Below are 18,822 nucleotides of genomic sequence, written 5' to 3'. Positions count from 1 at the left end.
GGAGAAGTGGGGGAACGCTGGGTGGAAGGAAATTCGTGGCTCCTCTCAGATTCCAGAACTTTCTGCCACAGAAATGTGAGGAACATGTGTTTTTTTAGCCAAATTTTGAGGTTTGCAAAGGATTCTGGGTAACAGAACCTGGTCCGAGCCACACAAGTCACCCCATCTTGGATTCCCCTAGGTCTCTAGTTTTCAGAAATGCACAGGTTTGGTAAGTTTCCCTAGGTGGCGGCTGAGCTACAGGCCAAAATCTACAGGTAGGCACTTTGCAAAAAACACCTCTGTTTTCCTTCACCAATTTGGCTGTGTCCACGTTGCGCTTTGGGGCATTTCCTGTCACAGGCGCTAGGCCTACCCACACAAGTGAGGTATCATTTTTATTGGGAGACGTGGGGGAACGCTGGGTGGAAGGAAATTCGTGCCGCCTCTCAGATTCCAGAACTTTCTGCCACAGAAATGTGAGGAACATGTGTTTTTTTAGCCAAATTTTGAGGTTTGCAAAGGATTCTGGGTAACAGAACCTGGTCCGAGCCACACAAGTCACCCCATCTTGGATTCCCCTAGGTCTCTAGTTTTCAGAAATGCACAGGTTTGGTAGGTTTCCCTAGGTGGCGGCTGAGCTACAGGCCAAAATCTACAGGTAGGCACTTTGCAAAAAACACCTCTGTTTTCCTTCACCAATTTGGCTGTGTCCACGTTGCGCTTTGGGGCATTTCCTGTCACGGGCGCTAGGCCTACCCACACAAGTGAGGTATCATTTTTATCAGGAGACGTGGGGGAACGCTTGGTGGAAGGAAATTCGTGGCTCCTCTCAGATTCCAGAACTTTCTGCCACAGAAATGTGAGGAACATGTGTTTTTTTAGCCAAATTTTGAGGTTTGCAAAGGATTCTGGGTAACAGAACCTGGTCCGAGCCACACAAGTCACCCCATCTTGGATTCCCCTAGGTCTCTAGTTTTCAGAAATGCACAGGTTTGGTAGGTTTCCCTAGGTGGCGGCTGAGATACAGGCCAAAATCTACAGGTAGGCACTTTGCAAAAAACACCTCTGTTTTCCTTCACAAATTTGGATGTGTCCACGTTGTGCTTTGGGGCGTTTCCTGTCGCGGGCGCTAGGCCTACCCACACAAGTGAGGTATAATTTTTATCGTGAGACGTGGGGGAACGCTGGGTGGAAGGAGATTCGTGGCTCCTCTCAGATTCCAGAACTTTCTGGCACAGAAATGTTAGGAACATGTGTTTTTTTAGCCAAATTTCGAGGCTTGCATAGGATTCTGGGTAACAGAACCTGGTCCGAGCCACACAAGTCACCCCATCTTGGATTCCCCTAGGTCTCTAGTTTTCAGAAATGCACAGGTTTGGTAGGTTTCCCTAGGTGGCGGCTGAGCTACAGGCCAAAATCTACAGGTAGGCACTTTGCAAAAAACACCTCTGTTTTCCTTCACCAATTTGGCTGTGTCCACGTTGCGCTTTGGGGCATTTCCTGTCACGGGCGCTAGGCCTACCCACACAAGTGAGGTATCATTTTTATCGGGAGACGTGGGGGAACGCTGGGTGGAAGGAAATTCGTGCCGCCTCTCAGATTCCAGAACTTTCTGCCACAGAAATGTGAGGAACATGTGTTTTTTCAGCCAAATTTTGAGGTTTGCAAAGGATTCTGGGTAACAGAACCTGGTCCGAGCCACACAAGTCACCCCATCTTGGATTCCCCTAGGTCTCTAGTTTTCCTGTGCAGAAATGCACATGTTTGGTAGGTTTCCCTAGGTGGCGGCTGAGCTACAGGCCAAAATCTACAGGTAGGCACTTTGCAAAAAACACCTCTGTTTTCCTTCACCAATTTGGCTGTGTCCACGTTGCGCTTTGGGGCATTTCCTGTCACGGGTTCTAGGCCTACCCACACAAGTGAGGTATCATTTTTATCGGGAGACGTGGGGGAACGCTGGGTGGAAGGAAATTCGTGGCTCCTCTCAGATTCCAGAACTTTCTGCCACAGAAATGTGAGGAACATGTGTTTTTTTAGCCAAATTTGAGGTTTGCAAAGGATTCTGGGTAACAGAACCTGGTCCGAGCCACACAAGTCACCCCATCTTGGATTCCCCTAGGTCTCTAGTTTTCAGAAATGCAGAGGTTTGGTAGGTTTCCCTAGGTGGCGGCTGAGCTACAGGCCAAAATCTACAGGTAGGCACTTTGCAAAAAACACCTCTGTTTTCCTTCACCAATTTGGCTGTGTCCACGTTGCGCTTTGGGGCATTTCCTGTCACGGGCGCTAGGCCTACCCACACAAGTCAGGTATCATTTTTATCGGGAGACGTGGGGGAATGCTAGTTGGAAGGAAATTCGTGGCTCCTCTCAGATTCCAGAACTTTCTGCCACAGAAATGTGAGGAACATGTGTTTTTTTAGCCAAATTTTGAGGTTTGCAAAGGATTCTGGGTAACAGAACCTGGTGCGAGCCACACAAGTCACCCCATCTTGGATTCCCCTAGGTCTCTAGTTTTCAGAAATGCACAGGTTTGGTAGGTTTCCCTAGGTGGCGGCTGAGCTACAGGCCAAAATCTACAGGTAGGCACTTTGCAAAAAACACCTCTGTTTTCCTTCACAAATTTGGATGTGTCCACGTTGCGCTTTGGGGCATTTCCTGTCACGGGCACTAGGCCTACCCACACAAGTGAGGTATCATTTTTATCGGGAGACGTGGGGGAACGCTGGGTGGAAGGAAATTCGTGGCTCCTCTCAGATTCCAGAACTTTCTGCCACAGAAATGTGAGGAACATGTGTTTTTTTAGCCAAATTTTGAGGTTTGCAAAGGATTCTGGGTAACAGAACCTGGTCCGAGCCACACAAGTCACCCCATCTTGGATTCCCCTAGGTCTCTAGTTTTCAGAAATGCACAGCTTTGGTAGGTTTCCCTAGGTGGCGGCTGAGCTACAGGCCAAAATCTACAGGTAGGCACTTTGCAAAAAACACCTCTGTTTTCCTTCACCAATTTGGCTGTGTCCACGTTGCGCTTTGGGGCATTTCCTGTCACGGGCGCTAGGCCTACCCACACAAGTGAGGTATCATTTTTATCGGGAGACGTGGGGGAAGACTGGGTGGAAGGAAATTCGTGGCTCCTCTCAGATTCCAGAACTTTCTGCCACAGAAATGTGAGGAACATGTGTTTTTTTAGCCAAATTTTGAGGTTTGCAAAGGATTCTGGGTAACAGAACCTGGTCTGAGCCACACAAGTCACCCCATCTTGGATTCCCCTAGGTCTCTAGTTTTCAGAAATGCACAGGTTTGGTAGGTTTCCCTAGGTGGCGGCTGAGCTACAGGCCAAAATCTACAGGTAGGCACTTTGCAAAAAACACCTCTGTTTTCCTTCACCAATTTGGCTGTGTCCACGTTGCGCTTTGGGGCATTTCCTGTCACGGGCGCTAGGCCTACCCACACAAGTGAGGTATCATTTTTATCGTGAGACGTGGGGGAACGCTGGGTGGAAGGAAATTCGTGGCTCCTCTCAGATTCCAGAACTTTCTGCCACAGAAATGTGAGGAACATGTGTTTGTTTAGCCAAATTTCGAGGTTTGCAAAGGATTCTGGGTAAAGAACCTGGTCCGAGCCACACAAGTCACCCCATCTTGGATTCCCCTAGGTCTCTAGTTTTTAGAAATGCACAGGTTTGGTAGGTTTCCCTAGGTGGCGGCTGAGCTACAGGCCAAAATCTACAGGTAGGCACTTTGCAAAAAACACCTCTGTTTTCCTTCACCAATTTGGCTGTGTCCACGTTGCGCTTTGGGGCATTTCCTGTCACGGGCGCTAGGCCTACCCACACAAGTGAGGTATCATTTTTATCGGGAGACGTGGGGGAAGACTGGGTGGAAGGAAATTCGTGGCTCCTCTCAGATTCCAGAACTTTCTGCCACAGAAATGTGAGGAACATGTGTTTTTTTAGCCAAATTTTGAGGTTTGCAAAGGATTCTGGGTAACAGAACCTGGTCTGAGCCACACAAGTCACCCCATCTTGGATTCCCCTAGGTCTCTAGTTTTCAGAAATGCACAGGTTTGGTAGGTTTCCCTAGGTGGCGGCTGAGCTACAGGCCAAAATCTACAGGTAGGCACTTTGCAAAAAACACCTCTGTTTTCCTTCACCAATTTGGCTGTGTCCACGTTGCGCTTTGGGGCATTTTCTGTCACGGGCGCTAGGCCTACCCACACAAGTGAGGTATCATTTTTATCGGGAGACGTGGGGGAACGCTGGGTGGAAGGAAATTCGTGGCTCCTCTCAGATTCCAGAACTTTCTGCCACAGAAATGTGAGGAACATGTGTTTGTTTAGCCAAATTTCGAGGTTTGCAAAGGATTCTGGGTAAAGAACCTGGTCCGAGCCACACAAGTCACCCCATCTTGGATTCCCCTAGGTCTCTAGTTTTCAGAAATGCACAGGTTTGGTAGGTTTCCCTAGGTGGCGGCTGAGCTACAGGCCAAAATCTACAGGTAGGCACTTTGCAAAAAACACCTCTGTTTTCCTTCACCAATTTGGCTGTGTCCACGTTGCGCTTTGGGGCATTTCCTGTCACGGGCGCTAGGCCTACCCACACAAGTGAGGTATCATTTTTATCGGGAGACGTGGGGGAACGCTGGGTAGAAGGAAATTCGTGGCTCCTCTCAGATTCCAGAACTTTCTGCCACAGAAGTGTGAGGAACATGTGTTTGTTTAGCCAAATTTCGAGGTTTGCAAAGGATTCTGGGTAAAGAACCTGGTCCGAGCCACACAAGTCACCCCATCTTGGATTCCCCTAGGTCTCTAGTTTTCAGAAATGCACAGGTTTGGTAGGTTTCCCTAGGTGGCGGCTGAGCTACAGGCCAAAATCTACAGGTAGGCACTTTGCAAAAAACACCTCTGTTTTCCTTCACCAATTTGGCTGTGTCCACGTTGCGCTTTGGGGCATTTCCTGTCACGGGCGCTAGGCCTACCCACACAAGTGAGGTATCATTTTTATCGGGAGACGTGGGGGAACGCTGGGTGGAAGGAAATTCGTGCCGCCTCTCAGATTCCAGAACTTTCTGCCACAGAAATGTGAGGAACATGTGTTTTTTTAGCCAAATTTCGAGGTTTGCAAAGGATTCTGGGTAACAGAACCTGGTCCGAGCCACACAAGTCACCCCATCTTGGATTCCCCTAGGTCTCTAGTTTTCAGAAATGCACAGGTTTGGTAAGTTTCCCTAGGTGGCGGCTGAGCTACAGGCCAAAATCTACAGGTAGGCACTTTGCAAAAAACACCTCTGTTTTCCTTCACCAATTTGGCTGTGTCCACGTTGCGCTTTGGGGCATTTCCTGTCACGGGCGCTAGGCCTACCCACACAAGTGAGGTATCATTTTTATCGGGAGACGTGGGGGAACGCTTGGTGGAAGGAAATTCGTGGCTCCTCTCAGATTCCAGAACTTTCTGCCACAGAAATGTGAGGAACATGTGTTTTTTTAGCCAAATTTTGAGGTTTGCAAAGGATTCTGGGTAACAGAACCTGGTCCGAGCCACACAAGTCACCCCATCTTGGATTCCCCTAGGTCTCTAGTTTTCAGAAATGCACAGGTTTGGTAGGTTTCCCTAGGTGGCGGCTGAGCTACAGGCCAAAATCTACAGGTAGGCACTTTGCAAAAAACACCTCTGTTTTCCTTCACAAATTTGGATGTGTCCACGTTGCGCTTTGGGGCGTTTCCTGTCGCGGGCGCTAGGCCTACCCACACAAGTGAGGTATCATTTTTATCGTGAGACGTGGGGGAACGCTGGGTGGAAGGAAATTCGTGGCTCCTCTCAGATTCCAGAACTTTCTGCCACAGAAATGTAAGGAACATGTGTTTTTTTAGCCAAATTTTGAGGTTTGCAAAGGATTCTGGGTAACAGAACCTGGTCCGAGCCACACAAGTCACCCCATCTTGGATTCCCCTAGGTCTCTAGTTTTCAGAAATGCACAGGTTTGGTAGGTTTCCCTAGGTGGCGGCTGAGCTACAGGCCAAAATCTACAGGTAGGCACTTTGCAAAAAACACCTCTGTTTTCCTTCACCAATTTGGCTGTGTCCACGTTGCGCTTTGGGGCATTTCCTGTCACGGGCGCTAGGCCTACCCACACAAGTGAGGTATCATTTTTATCGTGAGACGTGGGGGAACGCTGGGTGGAAGGAAATTCGTGGCTCCTCTCAGATTCCAGAACTTTCTGCCACAGAAATGTGAGGAACATGTGTTTGTTTAGCCAAATTTCGAGGTTTGCAAAGGATTCTGGGTAAAGAACCTGGTCCGAGCCACACAAGTCACCCCATCTTGGATTCCCCTAGGTCTCTAGTTTTCAGAAATGCACAGGTTTGGTAGGTTTCCCTAGGTGGCGGCTGAGCTACAGGCCAAAATCTACAGGTAGGCACTTTGCAAAAAACACCTCTGTTTTCCTTCACCAATTTGGCTGTGTCCACGTTGCGCTTTGGGGCATTTCCTGTCACGGGCGCTAGGCCTACCCACACAAGTGAGGTATCATTTTTATCGGGAGACGTGGGGGAAGACTGGGTGGAAGGAAATTCGTGGCTCCTCTCAGATTCCAGAACTTTCTGCCACAGAAATGTGAGGAACATGTGTTTTTTTAGCCAAATTTTGAGGTTTGCAAAGGATTCTGGGTAACAGAACCTGGTCTGAGCCACACAAGTCACCCCATCTTGGATTCCCCTAGGTCTCTAGTTTTCAGAAATGCACAGGTTTGGTAGGTTTCCCTAGGTGGCGGCTGAGCTACAGGCCAAAATCTACAGGTAGGCACTTTGCAAAAAACACCTCTGTTTTCCTTCACCAATTTGGCTGTGTCCACGTTGCGCTTTGGGGCATTTCCTGTCACGGGCGCTAGGCCTACCCACACAAGTGAGGTATCATTTTTATCGGGAGACGTGGGGGAACGCTGGGTGGAAGGAAATTCGTGGCTCCTCTCAGATTCCAGAACTTTCTGCCACAGAAATGTGAGGAACATGTGTTTGTTTAGCCAAATTTCGAGGTTTGCAAAGGATTCTGGGTAAAGAACCTGGTCCGAGCCACACAAGTCACCCCATCTTGGATTCCCCTAGGTCTCTAGTTTTCAGAAATGCACAGGTTTGGTAGGTTTCCCTAGGTGGCGGCTGAGCTACAGGCCAAAATCTACAGGTAGGCACTTTGCAAAAAACACCTCTGTTTTCCTTCACCAATTTGGCTGTGTCCACGTTGCGCTTTGGGGCATTTCCTGTCACGGGCGCTAGGCCTACCCACACAAGTGAGGTATCATTTTTATCGGGAGACGTGGGGGAACGCTGGGTAGAAGGAAATTCGTGGCTCCTCTCAGATTCCAGAACTTTCTGCCACAGAAGTGTGAGGAACATGTGTTTGTTTAGCCAAATTTCGAGGTTTGCAAAGGATTCTGGGTAAAGAACCTGGTCCGAGCCACACAAGTCACCCCATCTTGGATTCCCCTAGGTCTCTAGTTTTCAGAAATGCACAGGTTTGGTAGGTTTCCCTAGGTGGCGGCTGAGCTACAGGCCAAAATCTACAGGTAGGCACTTTGCAAAAAACACCTCTGTTTTCCTTCACCAATTTGGCTGTGTCCACGTTGCGCTTTGGGGCATTTCCTGTCACGGGCGCTAGGCCTACCCACACAAGTGAGGTATCATTTTTATCGGGAGACGTGGGGGAACGCTGGGTGGAAGGAAATTCGTGCCGCCTCTCAGATTCCAGAACTTTCTGCCACAGAAATGTGAGGAACATGTGTTTTTTTAGCCAAATTTCGAGGTTTGCAAAGGATTCTGGGTAACAGAACCTGGTCCGAGCCACACAAGTCACCCCATCTTGGATTCCCCTAGGTCTCTAGTTTTCAGAAATGCACAGGTTTGGTAAGTTTCCCTAGGTGGCGGCTGAGCTACAGGCCAAAATCTACAGGTAGGCACTTTGCAAAAAACACCTCTGTTTTCCTTCACCAATTTGGCTGTGTCCACGTTGCGCTTTGGGGCATTTCCTGTCACGGGCGCTAGGCCTACCCACACAAGTGAGGTATCATTTTTATCGGGAGACGTGGGGGAACGCTTGGTGGAAGGAAATTCGTGGCTCCTCTCAGATTCCAGAACTTTCTGCCACAGAAATGTGAGGAACATGTGTTTTTTTAGCCAAATTTTGAGGTTTGCAAAGGATTCTGGGTAACAGAACCTGGTCCGAGCCACACAAGTCACCCCATCTTGGATTCCCCTAGGTCTCTAGTTTTCAGAAATGCACAGGTTTGGTAGGTTTCCCTAGGTGGCGGCTGAGCTACAGGCCAAAATCTACAGGTAGGCACTTTGCAAAAAACACCTCTGTTTTCCTTCACAAATTTGGATGTGTCCACGTTGCGCTTTGGGGCGTTTCCTGTCGCGGGCGCTAGGCCTACCCACACAAGTGAGGTATCATTTTTATCGTGAGACGTGGGGGAACGCTGGGTGGAAGGAAATTCGTGGCTCCTCTCAGATTCCAGAACTTTCTGCCACAGAAATGTAAGGAACATGTGTTTTTTTAGCCAAATTTTGAGGTTTGCAAAGGATTCTGGGTAACAGAACCTGGTCCGAGCCACACAAGTCACCCCATCTTGGATTCCCCTAGGTCTCTAGTTTTCAGAAATGCACAGGTTTGGTAGGTTTCCCTAGGTGGCGGCTGAGCTACAGGCCAAAATCTACAGGTAGGCACTTTGCAAAAAACACCTCTGTTTTCCTTCACCAATTTGGCTGTGTCCACGTTGCGCTTTGGGGCATTTCCTGTCACGGGCGCTAGGCCTACCCACACAAGTGAGGTATCATTTTTATCGGGAGACGTGGGGGAACGCTGGGTGGAAGGAAATTCGTGGCTCCTCTCAGATTCCAGAACTTTCTGCCACAGAAATGTGAGGAACATGTGTTTTTTTAGCCAAATTTTGAGGTTTGCAAAGGATTCTGGGTAACAGAACCTGGTCCGAGCCACACAAGTCACCCCATCTTGGATTCCCCTAGGTCTCTAGTTTTCAGAAATGCACAGGTTTGGTAGGTTTCCCTAGGTGGCGGCTGAGCTACAGGCCAAAATCTACAGGTAGGCACTTTGCAAAAAACACCTCTGTTTTCCTTCACCAATTTGGCTGTGTCCACGTTGCGCTTTGGGGCATTTCCTGTCACAGGCGCTAGGCCTACCCACACAAGTGAGGTATCATTTTTATTGGGAGACGTGGGGGAACGCTGGGTGGAAGGAAATTCGTGCCGCCTCTCAGATTCCAGAACTTTCTGCCACAGAAATGTGAGGAACATGTGTTTTTTTAGCCAAATTTTGAGGTTTGCAAAGGATTCTGGGTAACAGAACCTGGTCCGAGCCACACAAGTCACCCCATCTTGGATTCCCCTAGGTCTCTAGTTTTCAGAAATGCACAGGTTTGGTAGGTTTCCCTAGGTGGCGGCTGAGCTACAGGCCAAAATCTACAGGTAGGCACTTTGCAAAAAACACCTCTGTTTTCCTTCACCAATTTGGCTGTGTCCACGTTGCGCTTTGGGGCATTTCCTGTCACGGGCGCTAGGCCTACCCACACAAGTGAGGTATCATTTTTATCAGGAGACGTGGGGGAACGCTTGGTGGAAGGAAATTCGTGGCTCCTCTCAGATTCCAGAACTTTCTGCCACAGAAATGTGAGGAACATGTGTTTTTTTAGCCAAATTTTGAGGTTTGCAAAGGATTCTGGGTAACAGAACCTGGTCCGAGCCACACAAGTCACCCCATCTTGGATTCCCCTAGGTCTCTAGTTTTCAGAAATGCACACGTTTGGTAGGTTTCCCTAGGTGGCGGCTGAGCTACAGGCCAAAATCTACAGGTAGGCATTTTGCAAAAAACACCTCTGTTTTCCTTCACCAATTTGTCTGTGTCTACGTTGCGCTTTGGGGCATTTCCTGTCACGGGCGCTAGGTCTACCCACACAAGTCAGGTATCATTTTTATCGGGAGAAGTGGGGGAACGCTGGGTGGAAGGAAATTCGTGGCTCCTCTCAGATTCCAGAACTTTCTGCCACAGAAATGTGAGGAACATGTGTTTTTTTAGCCAAATTTTGAGGTTTGCAAAGGATTCTGGGTAACAGAACCTGGTCCGAGCCACACAAGTCACCCCATCTTGGATTCCCCTAGGTCTCTAGTTTTCAGAAATGCACAGGTTTGGTAGGTTTCCCTAGGTGGCGGCTGAGCTACAGGCCAAAATCTACAGGTAGGCACTTTGCAAAAAACACCTCTGTTTTCCTTCACAAATTTGGATGTGTCCACGTTGCGCTTTGGGGCGTTTCCTGTCGCGGGCGCTAGGCCTACCCACACAAGTGAGGTATCATTTTTATCGGGAGACGTGGGGGAACGCTTGGTGGAAGGAAATTCGTGGCTCCTCTCAGATTCCAGAACTTTCTGCCACAGAAATGTGAGGAACATGTGTTTTTTTAGCCAAATTTTGAGGTTTGCAAAGGATTCTGGGTAATAGAACCTGGTCCGAGCCACACAAGTCACCCCATCTTGGATTCCCCTAGGTCTCTAGTTTTCAGAAATGCACAGGTTCAGTAGGTTTCCCTAGGTGGCGGCTGAGCTAGAGGCCAAAATCTACAGGTAGGCACTTTGCAAAAAACACCTCTGTTTTCCTTCACAAATTTGGCTGTGTCCACGTTGCGCTTTGGGGCGTTTCCTGTCGCGGGCGCTAGGCCTACCCACACAAGTGAGGTATCATTTTTATCGGGAGACGTGGGGGAACGCTGGGTGGAAGGAAATTCGTGGCTCCTCTCAGATTCCAGAACTTTCTGCCACAGAAATGTGAGGAACATGTGTTTTTTTAGCCAAATTTTGAGGTTTGCAAAGGATTCTGGGTAATAGAACCTGGTCCGAGCCACACAAGTCACCCCATCTTGGATTCCCCTAGGTCTCTAGTTTTCAGAAATGCACAGGTTCGGTAGGTTTCCCTAGGTGGCGGCTGAGCTAGAGGCCAAAATCTACAGGTAGGCACTTTGCAAAAAACACCTCTGTTTTCCTTCACAAATTTGGCTGTGTCCACGTTGCGCTTTGGGGCGTTTCCTGTCGCGGGCGCTAGGCCTACCCACACAAGTGAGGTATCATTTTTATCGGGAGACGTGGGGGAACGCTGGGTGGAAGGAAATTCGTGGCTCCTCTCAGATTCCAGAACTTTCTGCCACAGAAATGTGAGGAACATGTGTTTTTTTAGCCAAATTTTGAGGTTTGCAAAGGATTCTGGGTAACAGAACCTGGTCCGAGCCACACAAGTCACCCCATCTTGGATTCCCCTAGGTCTCTAGTTTTCAGAAATGCACAGGTTTGGTAGGTTTCCCTAGGTGGCGGCTGAGCTAGAGGCCAAAATCTACAGGTAGGCACTTTGCTAAAAACAGCTCTGTTTTCTGTGATGTGTCCACGTTGTGTTTTGGGGCATATCCTGTCGCGGGCGCTAGGCCTACCCACACAAGTGAGGTATCATTTTTATCGGGAGACTTGGGGGAACATAGAATAGCAAAACAAGTGTTATTGCCCCTTGTCTTTCTCTACATTTTTTCCTTCCAAATGTAAGACAGTGTGTAAAAAAGACGTCTATTTGAGAAATGCCCTGTAATTCACATGCTAGTAGGGGCACCCCGGAATTCAGAGATGTGCAAATAACCACTGCTTCTCAACACCTTATCTTGTGCCCATTTTGGAAATACAAAGGTTTTCTTGATAGCTATTTTTTACTCTTTATATTTCAGCAAATGAATTGCTGTATACCCGGCATAGATTGAAAACCCACTGCAGGGTGCAGGTCATTTATTGGCTCTGGGTACCTAGAGTTCTTGATGAACCTATAAGCCCTATATATCCCCGCAACCAGAAGAGTCCAGCAGACGTAACGGTATATTGCTTTCGAAAATCTGACATTGCTGGAAAAAGTTACAAAGTAAAACGTAGAGAAAATTTGATGTTTTTTTCACCTCAATTTCAATATTTTTCTTTTTCAGTTGTTATTTTCTGTAGGAAACCCTTGTAGGATCTACACAAATTACCCCTTGCTGAATTCAGATTTTTGTCTACTTTTCAAAAATGTTGCGGTTTCTGGGATCCAGCATTGGTTTCATGCCCATTTCTGTCACTGACTGGAAGGAGGCTGAAAGCACAAAAAATCGTAAAAATGGAGTATGTCCCCGTAAAATGCCAAAATTGTGTTGAAAAATTGGGTTTTCTGATTCAAGTCTGCCTGTTCCTGAAAGCTGGGAAGCTGGTGATTTTATCACCGCAAACCCTTTGTTGATGCCCTTTTCAGGGAAAAAACCACAAGCCTTCTTCTGCAGCCCATTTTTCCAATTTTTTTGAAAAAAAGAAATTTTCACTGTTTTTTGGCTAATTTCTTGGCCTCCTTCTGGGGAACCCACAAAGTCTGGGTACCTCTAGAATCCCTAGGATGTTGGAAAAAAAGGACGCAAATTTGGCGTGGGTAGCTTATGTGAACAAAAAGTTATGAGGGCCTAAGCGCGAACTGCTCCAAATAGCCAAAAAAAGGCTCGGCACAGGAGGGGGAAAAGGCCTGGCAGCGAAGGGGTTAAAAGGTGTGGTTATTCATGACTGAAAGGTCATGTTGTGTGAGAATTACTGACTCCATAGATTATTACTGTTATTGATTGTTGATGATTTTTGATTATTGTGTATTGGTTATTGATTATGTACTGGAGCTATGGTAAGCACATCTTAATTGTGAGTCAAAAGGTTCATCGATCTATACGTGTCCCCTTGTAAGTTTACTTATTAAGGTCAGGCGCACTAACAGAGACAGTGAGCAGAAAAGATTAACATATGCTGCTGGAGGGTTCTCGCAGCCAGATGTATCAAAGGTTTTTACCCATTCTCTGTCTATGGGAAAATATGTTCATACATATTGCCCGAAATGCCTTCAAGCCGCTAGTCCTGGATTATCTGTTGAATTTCTCCCCTTTATTTCCATGTCAACGAGTAACCATATCCCAAATTTACCCATCCAGTGCATGCCAACTGCTGGGCTGGAAGTGGTGTAGTACCTATCGGACCTTGGTGCTCCCCACTGGTCTTGTTTTCAAAGTGTTAAACCGTACACATAGAACATTGAACAAAAGCATTTCTGGTAACAAACAACAGACTAAAGATTTAATGAAAGAATATCAAGTACAGAAATGCATAAGCTGGGCCATCAGTCTGCAAATTCAATGAGCATTGAGGTCAATAACAAGTCTAAGTCTAAATGCTAAGAACTTGTAATTAGGCAAACTGGCATAGGTTCACCTTCAAAAGTTGGAGAAAGAGTCTCCTCCTTACGTGGAGAAGTTACACTTTTTTATAGGATTTTAGACAAAGGATCTTATAAACTAGCTTTATGAGTACGTAGTTCACACACTTTCCACAAATGTAAAGCAAGCAAAAATAAAGTTTTACTACAGAATACATTCAGAGAATATTTCACCATTCTGTACATTGGATGTGAGTGTTCCATGTGTCTACACGAGCAAATTACATAGTATGTCATCTGGTCTAGGACAGTTGGTCTGTCCTTGAAGTTTTGATACCTGAGAAAGTCTCTGTACACAGAAAACTTAAGTTTTATTTACACCAACATATTATCAGGCAGCAATGGTCACGTGGTACACTACAGTGTCATATCCATGATGGTTGTTGAAACAAAATTATCCAAAATTAGTAAAAAGCTTGATTGCTTGGACTTTACACATATTTTAAAACAAATCCCACAGTAGTGCAGTGAACTGATTAATCCAAAGTCATCACTGTTTATAGTCGGTGGGGCACCTAATCATCTACAATGACTGAAAGACAGAGACAAGGTGAGGGAGGGCCTGGGTACAGAGAGACGGGCATTTCAGTAAAGTCAAAAATATTTTCTAAACCCTGGTAAAACACTCTCTTTGGCAAACGTTTGTGTCACGAAAATGTAGAAGCACAGATAATCATATATTTTCAGAATCTGGGAAAAAGCTGACAAATACAAAATGGATTTCTCACAAATAAAACACTGAAAACAGCAAATCACAGATAATTCCTTGTGTACGGACCATGCAGCAATTCATATGGTTAAATCTCATGAATAAAAAATGGGTATGAAGGCAACCTATGTATTTTTGAAATGTGCCCAAGATATTGAGTTTAGGAATAATGGTTATTTGAACAAATCTAAATTTAGTATTACCCATTCAATTACACGATTAAGAGGGCATTTTGCAACCTGTGTCCTTTCTTACTCACTGATTTACTTTTAAAAGACAAAAAATGTACAGAAATTCTATTGATAATAACAAATGTTCTACCATTCTTTATTCCCACTCTTTTGCCAATTTAAACTGTAGCCAACTTGTGTGGCTGGGTCAATTGCCCATGACAGGAAAGACACTAAAACACAATGTGGAGACATCAATATGTTTGCTTTGCAAATTGACCCGCGTTGGCAATGTGTGTTTGTGCTGTGGTTTTTGGGCCCTGGCTCAGCCATCACCAAGAAAACTTAATAAACCTAGGCATTTCTGAAAACCAGATTCTCAGAAAAGAACAGGGTAGTGTGACTTGCATAGATCCTGTAATGTTTTCATAGCTGGAATGCTCTGCAAAACTCAAAGTTAGGCTAAAATGATTCATGTTCCTCACATTTCTCTTATAGAAAGTCCAGAATCTGCTGGGCTCCACAAATTGTCTATCACTAGCATTCATGCACTTCTCCCAGTAAAAATGGTACTCCATTTTTATAGTTGGTTCTATCACTCGAGACACGATGGGGTCAAAAACACAAAGTTTCGCCTTTAAAACACACCCATTTTGGCGATATGACTTGCATGTATCCCAAAATGTTTTCTTACCTGGACGCCCTGAATACGAAAAGCTTTGGCTAAAATCAAGTTGCAGTTATTGCTGAATAATGTCTGAATACACAATGCAGTCATGATGGAATTAATCAAAATACATGAATCAATAGAAAGAGGTGAAAACAGGCCCTTCAACCCCCTTGAGACAACCTTCCACAAAGCCGGGAAGCCCGATCAATCTCTCTCTCTCTGTTCCTCCTCCTTCTGATGACTGCAGTGTAACTGGGGGGTGGCAGCTTGCAGGGTGACAGCAGTTCTGGATGACTCCTTTCGGTGAGCTTCCCTGATGCTCTAACACCTGTGTCTTTCATACACTAAAAGCTGACTTACACAATATTCCACAATATTCTATTCACTCCTCTCAGGTTCTGGCGTTATTATCAGTGTTTGCAACTTTGTTCTTTCTGGTACTCATCAATCATGTTCCCAAGTTCTTTCAGAGTCACCACTCCCTCAATGGTATGTCTCCTGCGATTTACATGGCTGCCTGGTGTGGTAAGTAAGACAGCAGTGTCCTTAGGAATGTTGAAAACTAGTCTTGAACACCTATGAAATATCAGTGTCTTAGGAATGTTGAAAATAAGCATCATTTGCTCAGTGCAGTCTGGTACGGTAAACAGACTATTTGACCAACGGTTACAGTTGTGGAATGTCGAAAACAAGCCTTGCAGGCTCAGCACGTTGCACAGGTTTTTTTCCTGCTTGCATTTGCACTCATCAACACTATCTGTGCTAACTAACCCTTTTGCGTAACTATGTCTTCCGCATGCTAGACCTATACTGTACAATCTTGGTTTATAAAATTTCCCTGGGTGGCAGGGTTTTCCCTGTTGTCTAGTGGGCTTTCTGCTGCCTTCCTCCTAAAGAGTTCAGATTTTGGAAACCCCACCAATCTGCCCTGTGGGAGGCTGAAAGACAGTTGAAGCCAGTTTGTCAGGGGCACACTCCAGTGCCACAAAGGGCGAACTGTAGGTACCTATAAGAAAAAACAATGTCCACACTTTAAATACTGTACACAACAAGTCTTCCTTAAACAATAAAATTTATCCCTGGAAGAAAACCAAAGTGGGCAAATCTTACTCAGTTAATGACAGTTTAAATCAACTTCTTTGAAAGGAGTCTCATTCATGTTACTTTCTGTAGGGAACAAAAAACCTTATAAATACCATGCTTACTCAATAGAGAGAATTAAAGCTAGGACATGAGAAAGTAGAGAAACAAAGAGGAAACATCAGAGAGCACCGTACAGAAAACCGCAGTCATCCCATGACCTGAGATAATGACCAATCCACAGCAAAGGCAAAGGGACAGAGGCAAGTTGACTGTGTTGAAACCAGAGAATGTGAGACACCACATTGCACAACCATGGATATGGTAGACTGATGTGTCCCAAACTACTTCACAAAAACAGGAGAGAGGCTGCTGCTGACCTGCTTCAAGGATGCTCCAGCTGAAAATTCCTGCGCCCTGAGAAAACAAGTAACTCCAAGACATTAGCGTCGGATATGTCATGCATAAGAACTCTGAGTCTGCCCACCAAACCTAAAGACTTCATACCTGTAACAGGTCGAAGCAGGAGCTGCGTGGAGCAAAGTTCTCCAGCATAAGAGACGAGGCAAAAAAAGTCTGTCTTTAGTCACACAAGTAAATACATCATGAGGAAATGCAGTGCATTACAAAGAATCAAGCGGGACCTGCTCACCCCCAAAAGAAATTGTGGTGGGGAGGTCCAGGAAAGTCCACATTTCATGAAACATACGAGGCACAATACTGGGAACAATAATCTACATGCCTCATCCAATATCTACAGTGAGTGTGCATCTACCCTGAAAAATGTGCATCTCCGGAAAATGAGGTACTGGACAGACCGCCTTACATCGGTCTCGTCAACAAACTTCCAGGTGGAACGCCGAAGCACACCCCTCCAAATGGAAGTGCATAGATAATTGTAGGTGAAAGCTAGACCGCTACCCTCAGCCTCAATGTCAAATCACCACAAGAGCCGGCACAGAAACTGTTGCCCGAAATGAGGGGATACCCAAAAAGAACTAAAAGGCCAACCTCAGGCCAAATGTATGGAATGAAGATAAAAACGTGTGGAGTGAAGTAAAAACAGCATGAACACATCATAAAGTCTACCACCACATATACCAGTTGGTTGGCTTAGGTGAGGGGGTACAAAACAAAAACTGGATCTACTAAGAGAGGTACCTCTGGAAAGGGGACACTCAGCCCTTTCCAGAGGTACCTTATTGGAAATGGTCCTTTCTGCAGGGTTATCCCCAAATGTTTTGCCTTTCTCCTCCTGTTTTTCTGACCCTCGTTTTGTTGACTTTAGGACTTTGGGCACTTTACCACTGCTAATCAGTGCTACAGGGCATGTGCTCTCTCCCCTAAAACTTGATATGATTGGCTTACACCTGTTTGGCATACTTAATTTAGCTGTAAGTCCATAGCAAAGTGGTATACCACATACCCTGGGCCAGTAAATTAAATGCTACAAGTGGGCTTATAGCACTGATTGTGCCACCCACATAAGTAGCCTTTCAAACTACTGCAGTGCCTGAGTGTGCAGTTTACTGCCACATTGTCTTGACAATTCAAACTACTTGCCAAGGCCTAAACTGCCTTTTTACTATACCGAAGACACCCCTAAGGTAGGCCCTAGATAGCTGTATGGGCAGGGTGCTGTGTATGTAAAAAATAGGACATGTACCTTTATGTTTTACATGTCCTAGTAGTGACAAACAGCCTATTTTGTTTTTCCCTTCTGTGAGGACTCCTCCTCTCATAGGTTAGAATTGGGAATTCCCTTACATATTTTTAAGTGGTAATTTCCAATCTGAAAGGAGCAGTGATGGCATGTTTGGTATGTTTGGAATGGTAGTGAGAAATCCTGCTTACTTGTGTAGATGAATTTTATATTACTATTTTAGAAATGCCACTTTTAGAAAGTGGGCATTTCTCTCTGCTTATAACTCTGTGTGCTTTGCAGCCTAATGCCAATCTATGTCTTGGACAGAGTGACAGCCACACTTTGTGCATACTTTCTAGACAGCCACAAGAGGGGCTAGGTGTGACAGGAAAGGCATCTGCATCCATTTACATACTGATAGTCTTCTCATGCTGGGTGAGAGGGAGGCGGGGCACACTTACATGTGTATAGGCTGTGTCCCTGCCTCACCCATTCACTGATTTACCATCTACTGATGTCTGGAGCTAGTACTGGGTTGAAAGGGGTTGTGTTCCACTTGAAAGGGTTCCTTTGAAGTCACCTCCTGAACAAAGACATTTTGGGTTATAAGTACAGACGCTCTGGCTCCATGATTTTTAAAGCACTTTGGAATTGGGACTGAACCTCTGGCAGAAGGACTGCAGAGCTGCACAAAGGACTCATCTGAACTGCTCTTCTGTTGTTGCCCTGTCGTCTGCTGTTTGCAGGGTGATATAAAGGACTCACTGGATTGTTTTTCTGCTTGTTGCCCTGCTGCCGGCTGCTCCCTGACTCTGTTCTGCTAAGGCCCTGCTGGGGTTACCAGGAGGAATCACCCCTGGAATTGCTGATTTAGCTGTGCTGGTCTGCCTGCCTTCTGCTGTCTTCCTGCCTACCCCCCAAGTGTTCTCCCAGGGGCCCAGTGCATTGGGAACCCTGTATACTACCCCTTGCTGTCCCTATTCAGCTCCATCTTCCTGCTTTTGGACCAAGCTAGCGTGTGGCCAGCGCTCCCCCAGGCTTCTGAAAACAGCTTGTGCTGCATTCCTTACTCCTAGTAAAGTGAGCTTGTGTGGCACGCCTCACTCTTTTTTCCATGAGTGCTTGGCCCAGCTGATCCTTAGTGTGCAGAACAGCCCCTATAGTGAGGCATATAGAGCTTGCAAGCAGAGGCTCTCCTGTGGAAGTGGGGCCCCTGAAGAAGCCGGGTCAAGTGAAGGAGGTCGCTCTCCGAGCCCAGCCCAGAGAAC

Source organism: Pleurodeles waltl, chromosome 1_2 (genome assembly GCF_031143425.1).
Source record: "Pleurodeles waltl isolate 20211129_DDA chromosome 1_2, aPleWal1.hap1.20221129, whole genome shotgun sequence".
Taxonomy (NCBI): domain Eukaryota; kingdom Metazoa; phylum Chordata; class Amphibia; order Caudata; family Salamandridae; genus Pleurodeles; species Pleurodeles waltl.
The sequence above is the reverse complement of the archived record's forward strand: the minus strand, read 5'-3'. Positions refer to the sequence as shown.